Source organism: Phocoena sinus, chromosome 8, assembly GCF_008692025.1.
Source record: "Phocoena sinus isolate mPhoSin1 chromosome 8, mPhoSin1.pri, whole genome shotgun sequence".
In the NCBI taxonomy this organism is placed as follows: domain Eukaryota; kingdom Metazoa; phylum Chordata; class Mammalia; order Artiodactyla; family Phocoenidae; genus Phocoena; species Phocoena sinus.
In genome coordinates, this window is record NC_045770.1 from 91,295,492 (window position 1) to 91,313,529 (window position 18,038).

An 18,038-nucleotide genomic window follows, 5' to 3' on the forward strand; every position below is an offset into this window, starting at 1 on the left:
GAGTCAAAAATTCTTAAATATGAGTTTTTAATGATTAGTTAATCCGAGCCCTTTATTTTAAAAATAGGGGATGATGAGTCCCCAAAAGTTAAAGAAATTGTCCAAGTTCTCTTGTTTAGTTAATAGCAGAATCAAGGTTTTTTAAATTAATTTTTTTATTGAAGCATCGTTGAATTAGAATGTTGTGTTAATTACTGCTGATAGCCAAGTGACTCAGTTATATGTTTTGGTAACTAATTTCATAGCCAGTTGCTTATAACTTCCAATTATGTCTGTTTCCATAAACACATGCTCCTCTCTAGGCATGGATGGGGAGTCATATGTTTAGCTGGTAAAACTTTGATGCTTTTATCATTCTTATAAAGCTATCCCAAGTGAAAGGAGCAGTACTGTCTTGAAATTACACATTTGAGCAAAATAAATACAGTAGGTATGTCTGAGAAGAGAAAGCAAACAGCAATGAAGCTCCATAAAAGCTAATTATCTAAAGAAATATATTTTCACCTAAGGGGTAAGCTCTCAGAACTCACCCTGAGAGACACGAGAAGGATGAAATTCAAGTTCGATCTTCACTTTGGCAGGTACCTTGGGTCTTCAATAAACTTTGGTTAATTATCCTTTACAGCACAGTCTTATTCTATTGGACATTATTTTTTATGTGTTTCACTATTTGTATTCATCCTCAGAAATAAAATAACTTCAACAATGTATTGTTATTATAGCTATCTTTCATTATTATATGTATGCAGATGTAGGACAAAGTTCATGGAGAAGACCCACTCATAAAATAGACCATTCCCTCCCCCAACTCGTCCATATCTATGCTTGCTTAATTAATTAATATATACGATCTTCATGCTCAGTAGACATAACAGGCAAGTTATTGATGTAAATGAACTTCCAGTCCATAGCTTTTGTGTATATGTGTTAAAAATTTGGTTGTTAATTAGGGTTAAATGAATAAAATATATTTCTGTTTCTTCAAGAAGATGAAAAAGTGTATATAATATAATATATATGTGTATGGGTATATATATATACAAATATATAATAACATAATAGCTATAAAGGAACATTTATTATTTAATTATTATTATTGATATAGCTATAAATATTAGCTATAGATACTGAGGATACAAAGGTCCAGAGAACTTAAGTGACTTGCCCAAACTTATTCTTCAAAACTGAGATAAGAGAGCAAGTTTTCTGATGCATACATAAATAAAAGTATACTGATATTTCCTTAGTGCCATAATCCTTTAGCTAAAACCAGTCATGAAGACTGTTAGGAAGAATCACACATAATAAAACTAAAAATATTATAGTTATAAGGCCTTAAAGCATACGTCAATATATTTAAAGGTTTGAAATCATACAAAGTATGTTCTCCAACCACAATGGAATTAAATTAGAAATCAACAATAGAAGGAGATTTGGGGAATTCACAAATATGTGCAAATGAAAAAACACGTTTCTAAAGATTCAATGAGTCAAAGGAAAAGATCACAAGAAAATTAGAAAATACCTTGAGATAAGTGAAAATGAATACACAACATACCAGATTAATAGGATGTGAGCAAAGCAGTGCTCAGAGAGAAGCTCAGTATAAATGCCTATATTTAAAAAAACAAATCTCAAATTAATAGCCTAACTTAATATCTAAAGAAAGTAGAAAAAGAAACTAAACTCAAAGTAAGCAGAAGGAAGAAAATAATACAATTGGAGCAGAAATAAAATAGCTCATAAGAAAACAATAGAAAAAAATCACGGAATCAAAAGACTGATTCTTCAAAATTAATAACAAAACTGACAAATATTTACTTATATAACCAAGAAAAAAGAGAGAAAACTCAAATCACTAAAATCAGGACTGAAAGAGGGAAATCATTACCAATCTGACAGAAAGAATAATGATTTTGTGGGGATAACAGGAAGAGCCATATGCCAATGAAATAGACTACTTAGATGAAATGGACAAATTCCTAAAAGACACAAGCTACCAGACTGAGTTAAAAATAAACAGAAAGTCTGAATTGAACCATAAGAACTAAAGAGATTGAATTAATAATTTTTAAACTTCCCATGAAGAAAAGCCCAAGCCCATATGGCTGGTGAATTCTACCAGACATAGAAAAAAAAATAGTGCCAACTCAATTAATATGAAAGTCTTCCAAATACATAAAGGGAGGGAATATTTCCCTTCCCATTTACAATTCCATATTACCCTGATACCAAAACCTGGAAAAGATATTCCAAGGGAAGGAAACTACATATCAATATCCTCTATGAAGAAAGATGAATAAAGATTTTAACAGAATACTAGCAAACCATATTTGCAAACAAATAATAAGGTTTATACCTGCACATTATATGAAATGTCCAGAATAGGAAAATCTATAGAGAAAGGAAATAGATTAGTGGTTACCTAGGACTGGAGGTTTGATGGAGAATAACTGTTAATTGGTACAATAATTCTTTTGGAGGTAATAAAACTGTTCAAAATTTAGATAGAGGTGATATTTACACAACTCTCTGAATATATTAAAATCACTGAGTTGTACACTTTAAAAAAGTCAATTTTATGGCATGTGAATTATATTTCAATACAAATGTTAAAAACATTACAGCCATATACCACAAAGGCCTCTAGTAACATGGTTATTCTTTAATGAGCAGTGCTAGAAAGGGGGATCTATGAGATTTATGGATCTCCTATCATCTGTAACATTTTATTCTCTTCTGACTTAAATGTTTTCTATGGAGAAGCTTTCCTTAAGGCTTTACCAATATGATTATGAAACAATTACTTGATAGCATTCTCTTTGCTTAGACAAGTGACTGGTTTTTCACCAATAGGTATAAGGTAGTTGTAATGCTCATGAGTAATTCAGCATAGCTAAAATACTATTCTAGATAATACTTAGTGGTATCTCTGTAACCTTGTCATTGTCACTCACTTGTGCTCTACTATCTTTTCTAATGTGAGAGAGCTATAGGTTGAGTTATAGGTAGAAAATGTAGAATTTTTTTCTTTTTCTTTTAGTCCTTCTACTTTTGCATTTAGAGTAAGAATATCCATTACCTTGGAAGTGTTGGAAGAGATTATTTGCTTCATCCTATGGAAAAATAGCAATTTATCTGAAAGGCAACGATAGGAGAAAGAACTTGTGCAATTTAACCTCTTCTTGATTCTCCCCTTTGAGCTTTCCTGCCCTGACAGTGTGTGCATCTTCTTTTGATCTTGATTTAATATGGTAAACATATCTAGGTCAAGACTTACGTTTGTCTTTTCTGTGAATATCTGAACTCTTCGCTTTCTAATCCTGCTATTGGGGCTTAATGCAATAAAACAAATCCTTCTATCTTACCTTTCCAGGTACATATCTAATTAGTAGCCTCATCCTTCGGTGAGCTGGTCCGAGGAGTATGCTTGAGGATCAGACTGCAGTAGAGAATTTTTTAAAAAATCCATGTATTTATTCTCCAATATATCTTTATCAGTAGCAAAGTTGACATTTAATTCCTATTTCAATTCTCAAATGGTTCCAAAATTGGAAGGGTAAAGTGAGATGTAATTCACAAAGCCTTGGGTGGGTGTAGGTCATCTGTCATATATATCACAACCCGAATAGAGCACAACTGGCTTTAATCACTTGTCCACCCTTGTAGACAAGTAATTTACCTCAAAAATGACACCAGGTAACAAGTTCATGCCTTAAAATATAACATATCTGGCCCATATGGGAAAATAGAGTGCTCCTGAAGCCCACCTCCCACCATGGAATCATGCAGAGTGTCATCTGAACAGCATGGTCACTGTCTTTGTGAAAAACAAGGTATCCACTAGTTTCAGATGGAAGCGGACTGATGTGCCACTTCTGTGTCATCCTCACTCCTGTGTCCCTGCTTTCCAAGGCTAGGCATTCATCTGTCCAGAATTATTTAACTAGAATTCTGCCTGGAGGAAGGAAGCTGGGCAACATGGCCAGACTTATGTAATGCTCCCAAAGTGTACTTCCACCCTATTTATTTCAGTGATAGGTTTGAGATTCCCTAAGAGAGGAAGGGAAGGTAAAATGGAGAGAGACTGGGTTCCTATTTCCAGTGGTTAATATTCCATGCTTGAATTGTTCATCTGTCCCTATTCTCTTTTCCCTGAGTCCTAATTTCATTTTACACTCCCATGACAGAGAGGAAAAGTCCATTCTATCACCTTTCCCCAGGCACATTCTCTTTTCTGCAGACACTGTTGCCTCCAGAATTCATCAAAACCTTGTATGAGGCTCTCCTTTAAATGTCCCTTTGCAACTCTCTGTATTGGTGACATTGGTACTCTTACCTCAGACCTGTAATTGAAATAAATAGTGCAGAACTATATTCTGGGTATACTTTTTTCTTTCTGTGCTGGCCAACTCATTTTATCTGCAAGTTTTAAACTGCATGGAGATGAATATTAATGGCCATATTAGTATGTAAAGGTGGCATTGAGATTGATGCATGGTAAATGCTCCAACTAGGAGGTGTGGAATTGCCTATCTCTGATAACTCCATGTTCTCAATACCTAACTAGATACTCTTGAGACCTATAACTTTTGCTTTTATTCTGCAGGCATATGACTTCCTCTCATTTGAGAGGCTACCTGGGGAAAAATGCCTACCCAACTGAAGAAGGAAACCAATGGCCACAACCTATATTAATCAGCTTAGACCTTCCCTTTAAAGGCATATACATCATCAACTAAGGATTACCAGAAATTTGAGAAAAAAAGCAATGCTAAAGAGAACTCTCCAGATTAACAAACAATAACCTGGAAGGAAATCTAATTTAAATGAGTATTATTTATATGTATATTGTAGCAATTTATTAAAAGTGATGATACTATTGTAAAAATAAGAGCTCTAGTGAGTCCAAGTTATGATTATCAATACAATTTGAATGGAATCCTAAACCTGATTACCTACCTGGAGAGCTGAAAGATAAAAATCAAGGAAACTTTCCAGAATACAGAGCAAGAAGAAAAAAGTGATAGAAAATATGGGAGAAGTTAATTCAGAAGAAGTATAGATCTAGGGGTTCCAAAGGACATCTAAATGGAGTTTCACAATAAGAGACTAAAGACAAAAGAGAGAAAGAAGTAATAATATGTACACGAAAATTTCCTCAAGTTAAGGAAAATCACTAGATTGTTTTCTGTATCCACGAGTCTGTTTCGGTTTTGTTATATACATTTTATTTTCTAGATTCCACGTATAAGTGATAATATACAGTACTTTTCTTTCTCTGTCTGACATATTTTATTAAGCATAATACTCTCTAGGTCCATCCATGTTACTGTAAATGGCAGAATTTCATTATTTTCTATGGCTGAGTAATATTTCATTGCATATACATATAATTGTGTGTATATGTGTGTGTGTGTGTGTGTGTGTGTGTATATATATATATATATATATATATATATATATATATATATATACCAGATCTTCTTTATCCATTCATCTGTTGATGGATACTTGGGTTGCTTCCATACCTTGGCTATTATAAATAGTGCTGCTATGAACATTAGGGTACACTTTTCAAATTAGTGTTTTCATTTTCTTTGGATATATATACCCAGCAGTAGAACTGCTAGTTAATAGGGTAGTTCTATTTTTAGTGTTTTGAGGAACCTCCATACTGTTTTCCATAGTAGCTGCACCAATTTACACTCCCACCAACAGTATACAACAAGGGTTCCTTTTTCTCCACATCCTAGCCAACATTTGTTCAAAATAAGGGCATTTTTAAGAGTTGATGGCTCAGAATTTCTAGCTTTCATGTGTCTTTTTGAAAAAGATGTTACTTGACTGTATACTGCAGATAAACTTTAAAAAGGAATTTTAAAAAAAAGCACAATGAGATTTCATGTCAGTATAGATGAAGCAGAAATTGGTAAAATTATAACAGAAAATTGGAGGACACAGAAAGTTATCCTCATGAAGAAAGTGCACCCCTTGCATAAATATATAATTAAGAGATGGAATTGCTCTAACTGTATGATAAAGGCACATGTTTCTATTAGAAAGAAAAACTCATTCACTCGGTTGAGTGTTTCCTGCTACTAGACTTAGGATCTCCTTCAGGGTAAGGCACTTGCATAATTTACCTTTGCATCCCAAGTACCTGAACATTTAGCCAACATGAATGTCCCTTAGGCATTTCTCATGTCACCTTAGTCAAATCAAATTTCCTCTCTCATGATCATTCCCTTAGGTACACCAACATATCTGTCCTGAGAAAATAAGAATGAATGTTAACTTCAGTTATTTCATACTCTGCAACCAGAGAATCACCAAATTTTGTTACCCCTACCTCTTTCATGAAACTTCAATCCATAGAGTCTTCTATCTCCATTTTTCTAGCTTGGGCACTAATTGCTAACAAAGAACCATTCCAAGAAGATCTTAACTGGTCTCCCTTCCTGATTGATGGGTCTTTTTCTTTGATTAAATCTATCATTTACATGCAAAGATTGGATATTGTACAATAGAAAATAAAAAACTTATGCTATATCTTATTGTATAAATCACTATTTTTCTTGTACTATCCATTCTCCTTTTCTTTTACAGCAATACTACTCAGTTTTTATCTAACCATGTGGCTGAGTAGAACAAAAGCTACCTTCCTCTTCCTTTTGCAGATAGTTGTAGCCATGTTTTGGATAAAAGGATGTAAATAAAAGTGGTTTTGCAACTTCCAGGAAATAGTATTTAAAGGACAGAAAATGTCCTTCTGCTTTCTGAGAGGCTAGAAGGGAGATATTCTCACTGGAATGGGAGCAACCATACTAGGTATGAAATTGTAAGTCATTTTGAGGATCATAAAGTTGGGTGCCCGATCATGATGGAATCCTCATTTCTAGTCATGGACTGGGTATGTTTATGTACAGAAGAAATAAACCATTATAATAGTTAAACCTTATAATTCTGGGATTTCTGTCACTCATGCAAATATTAAATTATACATTTTTTTTCTGGCTACAGATATATTCATCCCCAATCTCCAACTTTCCTGAGGTGGCTACGTGCCAAGACCAAATCCACCTCTAAAGTGGAATTTGGTTGCTGACCCAGCCTCACCTTTCTTGTCGGCCCCTTTCCCCCATCATAATATTAGACTTCTTAAATTACCATCAAGGCTGTTCACAATGTGTCTACAACCTGCCTTTTAACATTGGATCCTACTACATTGTGGCGTATGATATGTATTCTTTCCCCTGCAACGGTTCATCATTTCTTCTTCTTTCTGTTATCCTGTTTATCTCCACTTACTTCCTCTCTAAGCCTTTGGTTTACTCGTCATGCTTTTCTGGTCTAAATATGTTTTGTTTTATTTTGTTTTTCCTGTACACATCAATTTCAACAATCTACCAAAAGACTAAGAGATATAGTATTCCTAATCATTTTGAAAACTCAAAAAATCCCATGGGATGCCAACCTTACTGAACCATTACTATATTCTAATATATTCACCTTTACTTGGCTTCAAAGAGTAAAAAACGAGAGGTGAATTTACTCCCAAGTTTTTTGTTTGTACATCCTATTACAATATCTGTTCCTAAGAGTGGTTATAGTTTATCAGTACATTCTTTGGATATTTAAAGGAAGGGAGATAAAAACACACACACACACGCTCAGGTGTGCAAAATATAAATGCTTTATAGTCTTCATATAAATTGTCTCTAGAACTGGGAAAACCAGCCACTGAATATTTTTGTGAACCTTTCCCCCTCCATATGCATATACGCAATCACTGACTTCTATTTTATGTGTTCTCTTATTCAGTGTTTTAGTACTTATTACTGTTGAGTTCAAATTCAAAATTTGATGAACACCTTCCAATTACATCCAATTTGGTTGCCTTAGGCAATTTATTTTAAAGAGCTATCACTTTCATTGGCATTCATTCACAGCATTGTTGTACTCCTCATCTGCTGGCACGGTGATTGTCAGAGCTCAGGAATCTGCCAGGCAGCTTAAGGGTGCCCATCTCAATCAAGGGGAAAAATGACAAAAGAAAGCATTATGCCTCATTAAATGATATTACAGACACTGCAGTGCTCTAATCTGTAATTGAAAATAATTTCAAAATCACACAAAGAATGGCCTCCTGTGAATTTTCTAACACTTACAAACTCAGAACAGTTTTAAGACATTTAACGGTTATATTATACAGCCAATCCACCCAGGCCGGAAAAACTGCCTCTTTCCATTCTGAGTTGGAGCAGATACATTAGGGACAAATCAGAACCTTCATGAGAGAAGAAAAATGATGACTCACAAAGCCCTCCTTGGGAGTCAGAATTCGGGAAGTATTTTACTGCCATAGACTGATGTCCGTTACACAAAGCCTTCACCACCAGGAGTCGCTGTTGCTGGTGCGTCAGAGCACAACCAGCCACCTGCATGTGTGTGGTGACTCTACCCCTTCACCTCTTGAGTTGTTTGTTCCAGGTGAAAGTGGAATCATATCCATGACATAGCATGAAGTTTACATTACGTCTGCAAAGGCTGTTGAGGACGCTGGAGATAGACAAAGAGCCTTCACTATCTCTGGCTGACAATCAAGTTCCTTTAGCAACAATGTACTTTCACAGGAAGGAAGAGCTAAGAAAAGAAAGCAGCAAGACCACTACAGAAGTCATTTCAATAGTTGGAATATCTGGGGTGGTTTGCTCCGCCTCAAATATTCCAATTCTGGAAGTGGTTAGTGGCTTCAGTGGGACCAACTACAGCCACTTGAACTGGGTTGCATTCAATCTTATATTATTTGAGCGACACGTTAGCGATACACGGTTTCTCTACTACAAAAGCTGACATCTGCAGGGAAGGAGGAGGTAGGTCAAGGTGGGGACAAAGAAATGCCTAGGCTTGAAATTAAAACCAGGTCAAGAGACAGACAAGGATTAAAATAAATAGTAATGACACTGGAAAACATGTTATGTCCATGGGTAATACGATAGAAGAGGTGGAGTGAAAGAGACTTCAGTGAAAATTCTTTAGTATCCAGAGAAAGAATATCTTCATCAGTGGAGATAGCATTCTGGATGATTTAAATGGCCTTTCTTGTGTTATTATATGTGATGCACCAACCAAAGCCTAAAGAAACTGTGCATTTTTCTGTCCACAGTCACATCACATTTTAAATACATCTGCAATAAGCTGGGGTAAGGAACAATTAGTTCACTAAAATCTCATCACATTCGAAGGCTATAATAAAATAAAATCTGTAGACCTTTTCAACCATAGATTATGAACTAGAACGGATGATGCATGAGAGCAGGGACTTTGCCATTTTCACCTGCCGTACCTCTAGGGTCTAAAACACTTCAGGGTATATACTACAGGCTTGAGCATGAATGAATGAATAAATGAATGAATGGGAAAAGCCTTGCCACAGACACAGTTGTACTGAAGCAACCAAGTACATTTCCTCAGAATACGAAAAGAATAGTAAGATAACTTTATTTCCAATTTCATTCCACTGGCAGCAAACCCAGATGATGTTTCTAAGTAAATATAACTATGGTAAACAGTTTTTCAAAACAGTATCCTAAACTTTCCTTTCTATAGACTGTACTGATTAAAAAAAACTTTGTTGTACCATATTATGCTAGTTTCAGGTGTACTACATAGTAATTTGATATGTGCACCCATGATGAAGTGATCATCACGGTAAGTCTAGTAACCATCTGTCCTTGTACAAAGTTATTATGATATTATTAACCATATTTCTTATGCTGTATACTAAATCCTCATGGCTTATTTACTGTATAACTAGAGGTTTGTACCTTTTAATCCCCTTCACCTGTTTTGCCCACCCTCCACCACCCTTCCCTCTGACAACCAGACATTTGTTCCCTGTATCTATGAATCTGGTTTTGTTCCATTTGTTTGTTTTGGTTTTAGATTCCGCATATAAGTGACACCATATTATTTGTCTTTGTATGACTTATTTCACATAGCATAATACCATATAGATCCATCTGTTTTGGTGTAAATGGCAAGATTTCATTTTTTATGGCTGAGTAATATATATATACCACATCTTATTTATCTATTCATCTGGTGATGGGCATTTAGATTACTTCCTTGTCTTGGCTATTGTGAATAATGCTGCAATGAACATTGGGGTGCATCTATCTTTTCAAATTAGTATTTTTGTTTTCTTTGGGTAAATACCCATGAGTGTAATTGCTGGATCATATGATAGTTCTATTTTTAATTTTTTGAGGAAACTCCACACTGTTTTTCATAGCAGCTGCACCAATTTACATTCCCACCAATGGTGCATGAAGGTTCCTTTTTCTCCACATCCTTGCTAACACTTGTTATTTGTTGTCTTTTTGATGATAGCCATTCTGACAGGTGTGAGATGGTATCTCATTGTGGTTTTGATTTGCATTTCCTTGATGATGAGTGATGCCGAGCATCTTTTCATGTGTCTGTTGGTGATCTCTATGTCTTCTTTTTGATGTTGAGTTGTATATTTTGGATATTAACCTCAGTCACAGTAATCAAAACAGTTTGTACTGGCACAAAAACAGACACATGGATCAATGAAACAGAATAGAGAGCCCAGAAATAAACCCATGCTTATATAGTCAATTAATCTACAACAAAGGGGGCAAGAATATACAATGGGGGAAAGACAGCCTCTTCAATAAATGGTGTTGGGAGAACTGGACAGCTACATGCAAAAGAATGGAACTGAATTACTTTTCACAGCATTTAAAAAAATAAACTCAAAATAATGACTTAAATGTAAGATCTGAAACCATAAAACTCCTAGAAGAAAACAGGCAGTACACTCTGATATTTGTTTTAGCAATATATTTTTTTTTTTTTTTTGGATCTGTCTCCTCAGGCAAAGGGCACAAAAACAAAAGTTAAAAAAAAAAAAAAAAGGGACAATGTCAAACTAAAGAGAAGGAAGGAAACCATCAACAAAATGAAAAGGCAGCCTACTGAATGGAAGAGATACTTGTAAATGATATATCTGATAAGGGGTTAATATTCAAAATATACAAAGAACTCATACAACTCAACACCAAAAAAACAAACAACCTGATGAGCAGTTACTTGAGACCCCTCAGAGCTAACCAGCTTGTTCAAGAACACACTATCCATGGCAAAACCAGAAAGGGAACTCAGAACTTCTGAATTCCAGGACTTTGGTGGAGGATTATGGAAAGCATATGGACTTTAACTCAGACCAGTCTGGTACTGAATGCTGTCTCTGCCATAAGCTAGTAAGATAAAGTCAAGCATAGTCCTTTGCCCGATTGCCTAGCTTTGAATCTCAGCTCTTCCATTTGCTAGCTGTGTGATCTCAAGCAAGATATGTAACTTCCCAGAATCTTGGTTTCTTCATCTGTAAAATGAAGATAATACAAGAAACTACTTGAAAAAGTTTCTGTGAAGATGAAATGAGTTAATGAAAGTGCTTAGTATAGTGTCTGGCATATAGTTAGTGCTCAACAAATAATTAGAGGTAATTCAGTTTTTATTTTTTTCTTTCTCAAACCTGTTTGATAACTCAAAGAAATAGCCCTTAATATAAACGCTCATCTCAGTGCCTAGAGCATATAAGGCTTTATCCTCTTTGTACCCTCCCATTATACTGTACTATATTCCTAAGGGTGTGTGTGTGTGGTTTTGCACAAACCTTCTGTTGGGTGGGAATAATTCTTTTAAAGTAAATAACAGCTGGGAAATCATCAACTAGAAAGAGATATATGAAATAAAGTAAAAGTAAAGTCTGAAAACTGGACATGGGTTTTATAATAAACATAGACATGAATTTAAAACAGAAAAAAAAAAAGGAAGAAAGAAAGGAGGGGACGAAGGAAGGAAGAGAAGAAGACCAGGTAGTATATTACTTAGAATGGTTCCTTTCATTCCACTTGTCTATGATATCTCTGAATATTCTCTACCCATGTGAATGACAAAATAATTTTCCTGAACAGGGAGTCTGCTACATTTTCAGGATGGTCATTATAAATGACCCAAACTGAAGTCTTCTCAACATTGCACCATTTTGGTGATACCAGTCTATGAACTCCAATTATTAAATCTCAATCATAGTAATGGAGGGTGAAACTAAAAATCCTCTCCATCGATAACTTAAGAGTTTAAGATCTTGTCTAGAATCAATTAGATACCCATGGCAAAGGAGAAGGGAGTGGAGCAAAGAACACTGTGTGTTGCTTATATCTTAATTATCTCGAAGACAACTGGGAGCACAGATTTGCTTCTAAACTTCAAGAAAGCTCACACAGTCCAGATGACTTTATGTTATCTAAGTGAAAGGTGTAGGCTTCAGATTCTACACTCTTTCCTTTAAAGAGAATATACACAGTGTTAAAACTAACAAGAAGCTCTGATAAAGATTAACTTAAATTCAACAAAAATTACTGAATATTAATTATGGGTCAGGCATTCTGCTTTGTAAACATATGGGGATGAGAAGACAGATAACAGGATTTCTGCTCTCAAAGACTTCATGAAGGGGCACAGAAGGAGATATAAATAAACACAAAACAAATATGTATTGTCTAGTCATAGACATTTTTTTTTCAGTTTGGAGACTATATTTCACTGATCATTAAAACAGAGCATTAAAAAGAATGAAGCAAAAAGGAGAATCACTAACTTGTACAACCAGAAAGTAAAAATGTAGAGTTGACTTCAGCTAGAATTGATCCAGTGGCACCAAGGAGCAAGTTTCTCTTTCTTAAACGCTGTCATTCTGATTGACAAGCTCCTTCTCCAGAATTGACAAGCTCCTTCTCCAAAAGTCCACCCACTCACAAGCCCTTTTGTGATCAAAAACAATGGCAGGAGAGCCTTTGAGTCTCACATCACCCTTTTCCTAGGTCATTTGTAAAATAAAGTGTTTCAGACAGTGGTTATCAAACAAGGCCTAAGGTTTACTCTTTTACTGGCTTTAATTGACACTTGTGCTTATCACTGAACAAGCAGTTGTGGTTAAAGGAATGAGACATGCTGACGGATCCTTAGAGCTTGGGGCTGGGTAAATTGTCCCAAACTACTTGGCTGACAATGGGGAAAGAGGCATATTCCTCACTGAAGACAACTGTATTGATGGCTAGAGAAAGGTATGAATGTTTATGTGTGTGTTTTAATGGAGGGGGCAGGTAGGAAGGCAACTGACAAACACTCACCACAGATACTGAGTCCAATTTCAATTGGCAACAAAAAGAGAAGGTAGTCTTCTCCATGGGGAGTGAGACAAAACTTCAAGAAGCTGATTTTTGAGTAGTGCTATCAAGGGTGAGTAGGATTTTATACCATTATTATCAACTCAGGGCTGGAAATGAGTCCAAGTAAAGGAAAATTTGTAGACCTCTGGCCACTCCTTTTAAGACTAGACTTGCAAAATGTGCCAACATATGTGCTAGGAAAGCCTAGACCTTCAACAATTTTTTTAAATAAATTTATTTTATTTATTTATTTTTGGCTGCATTTGGTCTTCATTGCTGCCCTCAGGTTTTCTCTAGTTGCGGCGAGCAGGGGTTACTCTTCATTGTGGCACGCGGGCTTGCAGTGGCTTCTTGTTGTGGAGCACGGGCTTCTCTTGTTGCAGTAGGTGCGCAGGCTTCAATAGTTGTGGCTCGCCGGCTCTAGAGTGCAGGTTCAGTAGTTGTGGCACATAAGCTTAGTTGGTCTGCGGCATGTGGGATCTTCCCAGACCAGGGCTCGAATCCATGTCCCCTGCATGGGCAGGCGGATTCTTAACCACTGTGCCACCAGGGAAGCCCCATAGACCTTCAACAATTTTAATGAACAAAGGGTTACTTGATCAAATGCATTAGAACCACTGCCTTCAATATCTTCTTTTGGAGATTCATATTCAATTCATTCCAAACAATTTGTATTTTGTGTTTTATTCTTTAATTTCTTTCTTCTTCTCCTCCCAAATAAATTTTGTTCATTTCAGTTTAGACCACAATGCTTTCAAGTCATAGGCCTGGACGTGTCACGTTTAATTTACCAAACGAATATATGATCATTTATATGTTCACAAACTGTGCTTTTGTTTGATCAGGCATGCATGTTTGACTTGATTCATATGAGCTTCAATTTTCTTTCAAGGAAAAGATGCATCCACACGGTCATTACTGAGGAAAGAAAGCTGTGTATTTTTTGGAGCGGGACTGCCAAATTCCCACACCCTCTGGACCTTTGCTTTGAGATTGGCTGTGGATTCTGCTACAGTTTTACTGAAGCCAGGTTTGGGAGCAGAGAGTAAAGTGGGAGACTTGTATAAGAGGTGCAAAGCTCAGAGTAAGTTGAAAAACCTTTTTTTTCCTCCTTCTTTGTCTGAAAAGCTCTTCCTTGCCCCCACTTGTTTTGCTTTTGTGACTGATTTCGTCCTTTTCATCATCCTTATTCTGAACTAGACTGAGCTGCCTTGTTAACTACGTAGGTAGGGCGTGTGCTGGGATGAAGATGACTTCAGATGCATCTTTGCTACATTAACACTAGTACAATATTATTAACAAATGGAGGCTCTCAGCATTGCTATGTAAAGCTCATAGCACAGCAGAGCATGGTAAATATATATGATGGGAGGGGAAGGAGAGGGAAGTATGAGCTTTTAGGACTCTGGAAACATAGGAACAGTAGCCTGGGTACTGACTCTGCTGTGTTCCCCAGCTGAGGATGTGGTCTTACTAGGGCTCCATTTGTTGAAAGAATCAAGAGAATTGGATGTTTGCAAATATGCCCTTAAACAGAAATGAGTATATTATTAGGAGAAAGTATATACAAATGGACAGTAGTATAATAAGAAATTTGATATTTTCACAATTCTTGCAGGACCCCAACTGTGCCAAAATACCGTCTGTTGGTGCAACACACCCCAAGAAAAACATAGAGGCAACACAAAGCCAGGCCAAGGCATGCTATATGGTGATAGAGATGTATATCCCTCCGAGGTTATCACACCTGAAATCATTGTGCATTTTTTGTTTGTTTGTTTGCTTTTTGTGTTTTTAAGTACATGATGGAGTTCCTGGGAAAGTAAAGGAATTCCTTATTGGCTAGATATGATAAAGATGTGTAAATTTAGTAGTAAGAAAGCATTTGAGTGGACATTTATACTAGAAGCATCTGCAGATCCTGATAGCCTAGAGCTCAGGTTTAAAGAGCACCGCAATTGGGAGGAGATACAACTTTATTCCTGTATTTTGTAGTAACCACGTGTGCTAAATTCTTAGTATTTGTTTATATAAGTTGGGAATTATGTTAGTCAGAGTTCTGCAGAACAACATATATATTTTTTATATATATTTGTATACATATTCTGGCAGGAGTGATGTTACTGTCTTGAGTCTTGAGTCTGAAGGCAGTCTAGAGACAGAATTCCCTCCTTCATGGGGAACCTCAGTATTTTCTCTTATGGTCTTCTGTTGATTGGATGAAGACCATCCACATAATGGGGGGTAATCTGCCTTACTCAAAGTCCACTGATTTAAATGTTAATCTCATCTAAAAAATACCTTCGCAGAAACATCTAAACTGTTGTCTGACCAAACGACTGGGCGCCATAGTCTAACGAGTGGACACATAAAAACACCTAGCAAAGGAACCAGTAGTTGAGATGTGTAACACAGGGAGCTCTTTCTTCCCATACTCTATTATAAACTATAATATTAAATTAATATGTATATATATTTTCATAGACATGTCTATTTCGTATTTTGAAACAGATTGTTTTATAACCGCAACCTCAAAAGTGAAACTAAGTATTAGAAAAAAGGAAGCTGCAAAAAACACTGGGGAAATATCTTCATGCTCCCAGCTCAGTTTGTCAGAGGCATCAATTTTATAAAGGCCAAGGGTTTGTTAGGCTGTATTCTACAGCTAAAGATTGGACTGATAAAAGGCAGAATTAAGAGAAAAATTAACCAGGTTCAAATATTTCCTCTCTGTCGCATATTCTCCCTATCTGTAAAATGAGTATGATAATACAAAGTTAGGCACTCAGCCCCACAAAACTGAAATATAGAAGAATGTATGCACTTGTGTGCTTTGGGAATAAAGAGAGGTTATAAATATTATAGCTTATTTAAACTCCTCTCCTCTTAGACAAACATCCCACAAATTGTTTTCTAATTTATCCTGCCCTAGGGTCAATTTAATTAATGTGCTCCAAATGAGTTCAGATGCCACCATGGAACACAGAGTATAAAAAAGTGGGTTGATGCTTTTTCGTTTCTATCGTTTTAAATTCCAGCAAATATTCACTTCCGTTCAGGTTCTAAGGCCATAGCAGTCTGATTTATCTAAGTCAAAAACGAACAGCCTGCTGTGCTCAAGTGTTACTTTCACTTTCCCCAGTTTGTTTCATTAATTTTCTGGGATTCATTTATAAAAGGAGGGGGTTGAACTGGATGCCACTGACGGTCCCTTTTAGATTTGATTCTAGAATTCTTAGTCATCATAAACGGTACACTTTTAAGTGAAAAGGAAGAATGGCATGCACACTCTTTCTGCTCAAAGATGGCGCTATTGAGTTTGGTAGAAGATAGATGTTAAGAAATAAAAATCAGTCTACTTAACTCAGAACAGGCTGCTTACCCTTCCATTCGGTAGTTATGCTCTCTGTGCAAGAAACTAATGAGCGTTGTTTGTTTCTTTAATATTGAGCTGCATGAGCTGTTTATATATTTTGGAGATTAATCCTTTGTCCGTTGATTCGTTTGCAAACAACCCAATCCAAAAATGGGCAGAAGACCTAAATAGACATTTCTCCAAAGAAGACATACAGATGGCCAAGAGGCACATGAAAAGCTGCTCAACACCACTCATTATTAGAGAAATGCAAATCAAAACTACAATGAGGTATCACCTCACACCAGTTAGAATGGGCATCATCAGAAAATCTACAAACAACGAATGCTGGAGAGGGTGTGGAGAAAAGGGAACCCTCTTGCACTGTTGGTGGGAATGTAAATTGATACGGCCACTATGGAGAACAGTATGGAGGTTCCTTAAAAAACTAAAAATAGAATTACCATATGACCCAGCAATCCTACTACTGGGCATATACCCAGAGAAAACCATAATTCAAAAAGACACATGCACCCCAATGTTCATTGCAGCACTGTTTACAATAGCCAGGTCATGGAAGCAACCTAAATGCCCATCGACAGACGAATGGCTAAAGAAGATGTGGTACATATATACAATGGACTATTACTCAGCCATAAAAAGGAACAAACTTGGCTCATTTGTAGAGACGTGGATGGATCTAGAGACTGTCATACAGAGTGAAGTAAGTCAGAAAAAGGAAAACATATATTAATGCATAAATGTGGAACCTAGAAAAATGGTACAGATGAACCGGTTTGCAGGGCAGAAATTGAGACACAGATGTAGAGAACAAACGTATGGACACCAAGGGGGGAAAGCCATGGGGTGGGTGTGTGTGTGTGTGATGAATTGGGAGATTGGGATTGACATGTATACACTGGTGTGTATAAAACTGATGACTAATAAGAACCTGCTATATAAAAAATAAAATAAAATTACATTAAAAAATAAATAAATAAAAAGAAACTAATGAGGGGAGGGATGATTCAGCTTGGATGTAATCTGTCTGTTCTCAGCCGTATTCTCTTCTTAACAGGAATGTACAGTGTGCTAACTACTCATCTGTCTTTGTTTTCAGAATAATAACAATTGTTTTAATTGTCCTCATTCGCATTATTCTCCTCTTAAGACAAGGCCTCTGATCATTTATTTCTTTGGTTTTAAAAATATATATGGTTTGATTTCTTTCCCCTCTTTTATGTGATTGCCATGTGATATTTTGGTTTGCTTGTTCTAGCCTTCATGTGGTTTTGAAAGTTCATATAAGAAATGCATCTTTCAGGTAGTTCTGGAAATTACTTGGATTCACGGATTTCAGTCTTGGTTTGCCACTGATTGTGAGGCTGAGTAAAGCTGCTTTGTCTCACTGGTTCTCC

The 18,038-nt window shown here is 36.2% G+C and overlaps 1 protein-coding gene across 2 annotated transcripts in view; it reads right to left on the reverse strand.

Moving 5' to 3' along the window:
* LRRC4C (leucine rich repeat containing 4C) overlaps window positions 1–18,038 on the reverse strand; it is a 1,265,570-nt gene that overhangs the window by 328,543 nt on the left and 918,989 nt on the right. The gene's annotated exons all lie outside the window — the stretch shown is intronic.